Source organism: Taudactylus pleione, unplaced genomic scaffold (genome assembly GCF_031769625.1).
Source record: "Taudactylus pleione unplaced genomic scaffold, aTauple2 ptg000061l, whole genome shotgun sequence".
Lineage (NCBI taxonomy): Eukaryota > Metazoa > Chordata > Amphibia > Anura > Myobatrachidae > Taudactylus > Taudactylus pleione.
Genome location: NW_028284463.1, coordinates 17,012,729 through 17,022,713, shown reverse-complemented (window position 1 = coordinate 17,022,713; position 9,985 = coordinate 17,012,729).

Sequence of the window (9,985 nt, the reverse complement as noted above, 5' to 3'; positions counted from 1 at the left end):
GAATCTTTTAAAAAGCCTGAGTATTTTTTTTTTTAATCAATGCCTTTCTCCATGGGTGGTCCAATCACTTTGTGAACCTACTGTACATTGAAGGTTAAACCTACATGTGACGTGTCTGACTTAGAAATTCTACTAAAAAAAATATGTACAAAATAGGACTGCCTGAAATTGCCATTTAAAGGCTCAAAAGCTGACTCTGTAAACAATCAGAAGTGTACACTGAGAACATCAGTTATTCAGTCAGATGTCAACAACAGTCTAGCTCTACTCTTTGACAGACTATTTTAGGCAGATGTGTTATTTGTAATATCGGTTATTGGTGGCTAGCGCAATGATTTTATTTTCTTCAGAGTCCATAGGGATACACAGGGATACCATGGGGAAAATGTGGTTGGAGTAATCCAGGCACCAAACTGTTACAGTAAGCTTTCAGCTCCCAGGATGCCTCAGGTCCTCCACGTATACCCTGGCCACAGGCATTCAGTTTTGAGTTTGGGGCGGCAGGATTCAGACGCACCGTTTGTAACAGGGGGACTGCTCATGCATCTCCAAGCTTTTTATTTTTACTTTAGCGCAAGCATCCTAAAGGACGCCTGTGCTGCTGCTCCATCTACCCCTGCCGGAGCCGCACCACCAGTAACTGGACTGGTGATTTCGGCGGTCACCAGCAGAGCTTGGCTAGTGGCGATGCTCGGACCCTGGACTGCAGCCGGAAAGCACTGGGACGAAGGTAAGTTGGTTCCCTGCTCGCGGGGAACCACCTGGTAGTACGTACCTCCGGTGGTTGGAGACCTGCCAGAGGTTGCTGTAGTGAGGCGACCGCTGTGTCCGCTCCAATACTAGATCACCGGGGCAAGTCAGCCTGGCATCGGGTCAGTGGCGATGGTCATGTTATAAGGCCAGCGCACCCGGGGGTTGATACAGCATTGGGGAGAGAGGCTCTCCCCGGCAGCCCCTCCCTCGCCCAGATGCCGTCACATTTGCACTTATTTATTTATTTATTATTAAGGGTAAACCGGAAACTGAGGCCCCGATGCTGGTTCCATGTAAAAGCTGGTTGGCGGGCTTGTCCCCTCAGAACTTTATACAGGGTGGTTTGTGTGCTGTTTGTTATAAAGAACCACCTCACCAGTCCGGTTTACCAGCCGCTGTACAGGAGCCATTTTGGGGTGTCCTCCTTGTCTCAGGTTATGACGCAGCTAGTGGACCATTTGGCTACTCCCACACTGCCTCCCTTAATGGGATACCCACAGCAGTTCCAGCCTGCTATGTTTGTTTCCCCTGTACATCTTTCCTGGATGGATGTTTATGCCCACTGAAGTCAGAGTACGGCTCAGTCAGCTGCTGCATTTCAACAAATGTTGAAGGTGAACAAACCAGTAGTCACTAAAGCGCCTAAGTGGACGATATCATTTTATCAGTCTGCTCAGGCGCATCATCGGAGAAATCAGATGATGCGCCAGGTCTATCTCAGGAGATGAGGACCATCTTTCTCACCATAGATGTCCCTTCTTAGGTGAGGGCGGTCAAATCAATTCTAAATATACAGGACGATGAGCCAGCTCCTAGACCTAAGGCTCCAGTGTTTAAACATCAGAAGCTGGTAAAAGCTGAGTTTTCGAAGTCTGTGCAGCTCACTGAACTTATGGAAGAAGCATGGAGTAGCCCGGATAAACTGTTCCATGTTACAAAAAGATTAGCATCTCTGTATCCTTTCCCACCTACTGAATATATTAAGTGAGACGTCCCTCCTACTGTGAATGCTCATGTGACACATTTAGTCAGGAGTGCTACGTTATCTATACCGTCAGCTTCTTCCCTTAAAGATCCTACAGATAGAAAACTTGAAACGTGTCTTATATCAGTGTCTTCATTGTCTGGAGCGGTTACTCGACTAGCTATGACTGAGGCTTGGGTGTCCATGGTTCTGGAATCCTTACCTTTTTATGGAAACATACTTTTTGGAGCAGAATTGGATAAGATAGTGGCTACTCTGGCAGCGTCAAAATCTGTAGGTCTGCCATCAACAGTTACACCAAAGTCTAGGCAATCTTCTTTTCGGTCCTTTCACACTCAGGGAAGAGCAAAAGGACAGTCTTCCTCCAGGCCATCTAGCAGCAAACCAAGCAGCAAACTAAGAGATCCGGCCGGTCAGACGTCCAGCCTCTAAGTTGGAGGACAAACCCTCTGCCTGATGGGATAGGCCTCCTCCTTGGGGGATCCCAGAGTTGGAGGCCGACTTCTTCAATTCGCGGACTACTGGCATGATACAATAACAATGGTGTCCACCTTTGACATGGTAGAATATGCTCAGTTCCACTCCAGGCCCCTGCAACAATTGATTCTCTCCCGGTGGTACGGGCAGTATCCTCAAATACAGTCCCAGAGGATCCTTCTCACTCCGGAGGTTCGTGTCTCTCTCTCTCTCTCTCTCGTGGTTGCCACAAAAGGCTCATCTGGAGAAGGGTTGCCCATTCTGGATTACAAATTGGGTGCTCCTCACCACGGACTCCAGTCTTCGCAGATGGGGGGCGGTGACAGATCATAATACCTTTCAGGGAAGATGGACAAATCAGGAAAGTCACCTGCCAATAAACATCCTGGAGCTTTGCGCAGAGGGCCTGATTCAGACCCGGACGCTAAGCTGCGATCGCTCACTATGGGCGATTGTTGCCCGTCTGCGCATGCGAATGCATCGCAGTGTGCGAGCCATTCACTGTGATTGGGAATCGTGCGCTCGTAGCACAAAGACTAAGGGGGTCATTCAGACCTGGTCGTTAGCGCCGATGCGCTCGGACCGGGTTGATGTCCCCCCACAGAGCATGCGCACGACGAGACCCGCTACGACCGGCAGCGCCGGTCGTAGCGGGTTTCGATCCAAAGGGGGCGAGCTGTCGATGTTGATTGACAGCTCGCCCCGTTTGGAAGGCGGGCCGGGGGGGTGGCAGCCCAAACGGAGGCGTTCTATGGGAAAGCCTGCCGTTTGGGGGAGGCCCCACTGACATCACTAGTGATGTCAGTGGAGAGCTTCCGGCTCAGACAGAGCCAGAAGCTCTCCAGGGCTTACGACAAGGGAGACCCTACCCTAGGGTCTCGTCGTAAGCCCCGATGGTCGCGATGGTCTCTGACCATCGCGACCATCACCGGAGCGGTCGTTAGTGCTGTGGGTGTTAACCCACAGCCTAACGACCACAACAGAGGCGGGCGGTCAGGATGCAAGTGGCTGCCCAGTTTCTGAGCGACCGCTTGCATCCTCCGACCGCCTCTGAATGAGGCCCTAAGTGCTACCTTGAGTGACAGACAGTGCCGTTTGTGGTTGGTAACAGGGGAAGGTGCTTGTGAACGGGGGAGTGGTGGTGCGAACGCAGGCGCGTCTTATGGGTGTGCATATTTAGCAAGATGCGTCATTGTACATGTCACTTGGTTGTATTTCAGCCTGCAGTGATCGCAGTGCTTGCGGCGGGGTAGGGGCTAGCTCAAGTGCTGCGTGCAGCTCTGATGGCTCTCGATGTTATTGGAGATAACGTGTGTTAAGAAAGGAAAGTGGGCATCTTTATACACCTGCGTTCGCTCACTGCCGTCGCTCTCTAAGACAAAGAGGACGTACTTACTACACACAGTGCGATCGCGGTAGTTGCATACCCGGCCTCTTTTGGCAGCGAGCGATAGCGCCTTAGCGTCCGGGTCTGAATCAGGCCCAGTATACAAAGTGCTCATCCTGGCACAGGATTTACTCCAAGGCAGGCTGGTCCAGATTCAGTCCAACAACTCGACCACAGTAGCCTATCTCAATCATCAGGGAGGCATGCCAAATCATGCAGCCATGAGGGAAGTGACAAATATTCTGATATGGGCAGAATGTCATCTTCCGGCTGTCTCGGCAATATTCATCTCTGGAGTCCTCTACTGGGAAGTGGACTTCCTAAGTCGTCAGGACATACATGCCGAAGAGTGGGCTCTCCATTTGGAAGTTTTTCAACTACTGATAAACAAATGGGACCTACCAGACGTGGACCTCATGGCCTCATATCACAACCACAAGGCTCCAAGGTACGGGTCCAGGACCAGAGACCCCTCAGCCGCCTTCATGGACGCGCTGCCAGTGAGGTGGGATTTCAATCTGGCGTATCTCTTTCCTCCGACTTCCATCCTTCCAAGGGTCCTCAGGAAATTCAAGCAGGAAGGCGCCACAGTAATACTGGTAGCTCCTGCTAGACCCAGACACCATTGGTTCACCGACATACGGAATCTATCCATAGACAATCCGTTTCCTCTTCCTCTATGGCCGGATCTGTTAGCCTAGGGTCCCTGCCTGCATCCGGACCTACCTCGTCTGTCTTTGACGGTGTGGCTCTTAAGTCTTCCATCTTAAGTGCCAAAGGTTTCTCCAGCTCTGAGATTCAAACGATGCTTAGGGCATGAAAGCCTTCCTCTGCCCACATCTATTACAGAGTTTGGCATTCTTTTGGTCAATGGTGTTCCCACAGAAAGTATGACCTTAAGGTTTTTAGGGTTTCCTGGGTACTTGGTTTTCTCCAGGCTGGGTTAGACCTCGGTCTCCTGACAGTTTGGTTCCAGCAAAAAATTGCTTCTCTGCCGGATGTTAGAATTTTTTTTCAGGGTGTTCTCTGAGTGCAGCCACCCTTTGTCCCACCAGTGGCACCGTGGGATTTGTCTTTAGTCATCAATGGGTTACAAGCTCCCACATTTGAACCTCTGGATTTGAAGTGGTTGACAGCAAAGACACTTTTTCTCCTCACTATCTCTTTTGCACGCAGAGTCTCTGACTTGGCAGCACTCTCTTCTCGCTCCCCCTTTTTGGTTTTTCACCAGGCTAGAGCTGTCCTCCATACACAGGCTGGTTACCTTCCTAAGTTATTGCCCCATTTTCATGTGAATGAAGAGATTGTGTTACCAGCTTTTCAGTCTGCAGACATTTCTGTAGGTAAAGCCTCTCTGGATGTGGTTCGTGCTCTCCGTATCTATGTGGATCGTACTAACTCTTTTAGAAAATTGGACGCTCTTTTTGTGTTGTATGGTTTTCACAAACGAGGCCAACTAATAAACAAACTCTGGCTCGATGGTTGAGTATGACTATCTCTCAGGTTTACACGCAGGCTAATCTCCCTGTTCCAAACACAGCGACAGGACATTCTACCCGGTCTGTGGGACCATCATGGGCGTTTCGTCGTGGTGCCTCTGCTGAACCATTGTGCAAGGCAGCCACGTGATCATCTGTCCACACTTTTCTTAGGTTCTATGCCTTTGGCACTTTTACCTCTCAGGATGCTTCCTTTGGGGAGGCAGGTTCTCCTTTCTGCTCAGGAGCGTCCCCATCCTTAGGGGAATTGCTTTAGGACATCCCTGTGGTTCCCTATGGAGAAAATAAGTTATGGTAGACTTACCTCTTTTTCTTCTAAGTCCATAGGGTCCACAGGGCACCCACCATGACGCACCTGGTTGCATTGGGTAATTTTTCTTTCGGTCACGGATTCCCTCATCTTGTGTGACAGTGTTTCTGGTGTTCATGGTTCTTGTTCTCCTCTTTCCTTCTCCTGCCTTGGGCTTGTTTACAAAACTGAATGACTGTGGCCTGGGGCGGGGTATATGTGGAGGAGGACCTGAGGCATCCTGGGAGTTGAAAGCTTAACTGTTTGGTGCCTGGATCACTCCAACCACATTTCCCCGTGGTATCTCTGTGGACCCTATGCACTTCGAAGAAAAAGAGTTAGTAAAGGTAAGTCTACCAGAACTCTTATTAGAATCGGTATGTAATGCCGGCTGTCGGGATGCCTCCTGTCACAATACCGACAGCGGCGTCCTGATGGTTGGTATCCCGACAGAGGTCGGGTAAGTATAAATACCCTCCCCCCTTCTCCCCCTAACCCTCCCTTCTTGTAGCCTAACCCTCCCCACCCCGCACCCTAACCCTCCCCATAGGTGCCTAAACCTAACCCTCCCCGTAGGTACCTAAACCTAACCCTCCCCGTAGGTACCTAAACCTAACCCTCCCAGTAGGAGCCTAAACCTAACCCTCCCCAGTGGTGCCTAACCCCCCCCCCAAACACTAAGGATGCCCCGGACTTACCTTGTTTGGGCAGCTGTCCTTCTGTGTTCCGGCGTCGGTATTAACATAGGGATCAGTATTTCAATGCCTATCTTAAGTCCCTTGTCGGGCTTCAGCCGTCAAGATTTAAACCTCGCGGCCACCGGTCTGCAAACTACATCCCCTCTTATTTTTTTACTTTGGCCAAAATTAACCTATTATTCTCCAGAGGCAAAAGCTACAGATCTCGTTTTCTAACGATAGCTGCAACTTTAAACCATAGCGCTTAAAATAAGACACAATTTAGTGCTCCCTCGCTACCATGTTGTTTTTGCCATATTATTTAACATGCGGCCCCCCCGAGCTCTTGTGGAACTATACATCCCAGCATGCTTTGCCACAGTTTTAGCATGCCCTAATGGCAAAACAGTTTCAGTGCATGCTGGGATGTGTAGTTCCACAACAGCTGGAGGGCTGCATGTTGAATTACACCTGCTGTATTTTTCCCATCCCTGATTTAAATTGTCAGCTCTCTAACTCTATTCTAATGTTTATCAGTTTAACTCTCATTAAATTGGTTCCCAGTTTGTATATTTCATGCGGCAGTGTGTATTATCCTGTATAAATAAGCGTATACCTATAACTCTCATATAAGTTGCACAATCTGTAATACTTATCCATGTAGACGAGAAGGATAATTTCTGTCTAACATGATATGCTTGATTTAATTGCGACTCCCACTGCTTAGCCAGAGAATGGTCAGGACAATAGGGGACAGAGATAAAATCGTCTTGAAAATAACATCAGTTGTAGGTCTCCAGCTGAACCTGCAGGAACATTCTGCATCAAATGAAAATATTTCAATCTCTGGTTCTCAGTCACCTAAAATGACATTCTTCTCTATTGTCACTGAACAAATGGACTAATTTATCTCCTGTTTAAACAAGAAAGAAGAGACTATGATTAACATTCAAAATCAAAGTAAAAGAAATTCTGAATGTCTGATCTAGCAGCTTCGTAATTTCATGTCAATGATAAAAAACATCTCCATTATCCTTCAGTACAAAATGTTCCGGACGGACCACCTTCGTTCAGTGTGATTACAGCTCCTCTCAAACTTATTTGTTATACTTTACGTCGGACATCAGAAGACAGGAATGTGTTTCATTTCCTTTTGTCACATTCCTTTAATGTCCTTTTGAAGATATCTTAAAGATAAAACAGATTTTCCGCTGTCCTCAGGACTCTTATCTCGTATATAAAATTCATTGGTGTGTTTGTTTGTCTGCCTGTCCAGACATTTGGATACCCCTACACTGATTGGGATCAAACCAACGCGAGGTGGTCCAGTTGAATCCTGACCAGACTTTAGGGTGGGTTAGAATGTCGGTCGGACCTCCTGTTGGTGTACGCTGGACAGAACTTTAACCCAGGGGAACCGGTTCTGGGCCTTCCACTGGATGAATTTGGACAACATCACATAATAAAACTTAATAACTTGAAGATTTAAACCTGGGAAACGCCAGGTACTTCAGCTAGTAGTCATTGATTACCATGACAGTTACGTGCAGCTACTGACAGTTTTTAGTTGCTACTGAATTATTTAAAAAATAAATTAAAATGAGGATTAATAAATACAGCAGGATCTTTTGTTTTACCTAAGGGCTGCATTTGTGGATCCCCTTGTCATCCCGTGTATTTCAAAAGATTATTTGTAGTCAACTTGCTTAAAGGAAAACGATCCAACGTTGAGAGTGACGACTTTATTGCAAAGTGAGAGCAAACTACAGGCTTGTCTATGTGTTGGTTGATTGTGGATGCACTTATAGATCCGTACGGCTCCAGGCTTTCATTATAGAGACATGAAGCTCTGTCTTCTCTGCGTACAGTAATAATATCCTTTATACACATTACAGTGATACTTTATATATGGGGATGGAGCCGCCAAACAAAGCCATGTGAGGAAAAATAAACAGCTTGAATTCTTACAGGTATGTATGTATAATACCATAGCTACATTTTATCCTTATTATATAGACCCCTACGAACACAGAGCATTTGTTACACCCTTGAGAAGCTTTGCCTATGGATGGCCATCGGAAAGCGAAGGCTGGTAACCATCGATGTTACGACAGAAATGCTTTCTCCAATCGATGGTGGGATTGCGATTTTTGTCACCATCGCATTCTTTTTTCCAATGGCTGCTGATGCCACTGTTGTTGTGGTAACCAGATAGGGAAAACTGTGTCTGTAGCAGAGCTCACTTGCGCATGCACAAACTTCAGCTGCTCACTGCGCGCTAGTGAATAGTCGATAGTTAAATCAACACACGATGGCTACATTCCATCACAAGGGATGTTACGATGGATCCAGTGCCATCACATTTCGACGGCCCTGTTTTCCGATGGCTATCCCTACTTTTGCCTATCCCTAGTGATGATCCCTTTTTCTGCTGCCTGGCTTCCTACTAAGATAACTACTGTAAGGGGAATAATATTTAATCATTATTGGGAATTGGTCTACTGTACTTCTAGGTTCAGGACCCTGGACGCTCTCCGTCTTCCGACTACATACAGTCAGGTGCAAAAATATTGGGACATTGACAGAATTTTCATATTTCACTCTGGGCAAAAGACTAACATCTACCCTATAACTATATAACTTAAGCTTGGATGCATGCAGGTGCATAAATATGGGGACATTGACAGAATTTTCATATTTTGGGAATAGCCCACACCTGTCCATGAAATAGCTTTTGAGTTGATAGTCCCATTACTTTTGGCCCCTTAAAAAGTGGGAGGCACATATAGAAACCGTTGTAATTCCTACACCGTTCACCTGATTTGGATGTAATTGTCCTCAAATTAAATCTGAAAGTCTGCAGTTAAAGCACATCTTGTTTGTTTCATTTCAAAGCCATTGTGGTGGTGAATAGAGGCCAAAATATGAAAATTCTGTCAATGTCCCAATATTTATGCACCTGACTGTATGTGCAGACGGAGAGTGTTGGGGAGGGATTCATAGGATCCCTCTCGCAGTTACATTTGTGTAATGGAACTCATAGGTTACATCGGGGTTGCATAATATTTGTGGGTAGCCCCCGAAATTTGTTATGGTAAATATGCCTTTGGATCCCTACGTTTTCTCAATTAAGACAGGAATTTTACATAATGGTAGTGGCGACCCCTGCTGGAAGACCTGCAATGGTGTATGAGTACCAGAAAGTCTAAGGAAGGGGTAAAGATGACTATTGTCTACTGATTGGATGACTGAGACACTCATCCAGTCAGGTTCTTACTGTTATTTCTACCAGTGCATCTGATCACTGCTGTGTTTTAGCCACTAATACTTTACATCTGAGACCTTCCAGCCGAGGTAACCAATCAGAGTGAACACAGAAGCAGTGTGAACCTCCCCCCAAATGTGGAAGCCCTGTCACTGAGTGGATAGCTGAACGGTAACACGGGATACAGTTGTACCAGGTTTTGATCCTTTGACAACTGACCAGGCACTCCAGTGATAGAAATTCCCTCAAACTTAGAGATGTGGCTGTAAAACAGATATTAACGTCCTCTTTGCTTTATCCACCAAATCTCGCCCTAAGCGCAAGTATCAGGATAAGCTTCTCCTTTGGGTGACCACGTGAATTTGTTTATCCTGCCACACACTCAGGTTGCCCGGTCGTGACCGTATGCATCTGCTCAGCTGCTTTGGGCAGCACCATGGTTTAACCTTGTGGCGCTTTTTACATATCTCCCACCGTCATCTGAGTGAAGCAGGAATCACTATGACAACTGAACATATGTACAACAGTAATCTGTGCATTGAGTCTACATCTTATGTCCATCGACCTAGGCACAGAACACCACCATGGGGGATTGGGGCAGCTCTGATTGGTACATTTTGTCACGGCCAGGGTATTTCAGCATGGCGCTAGGC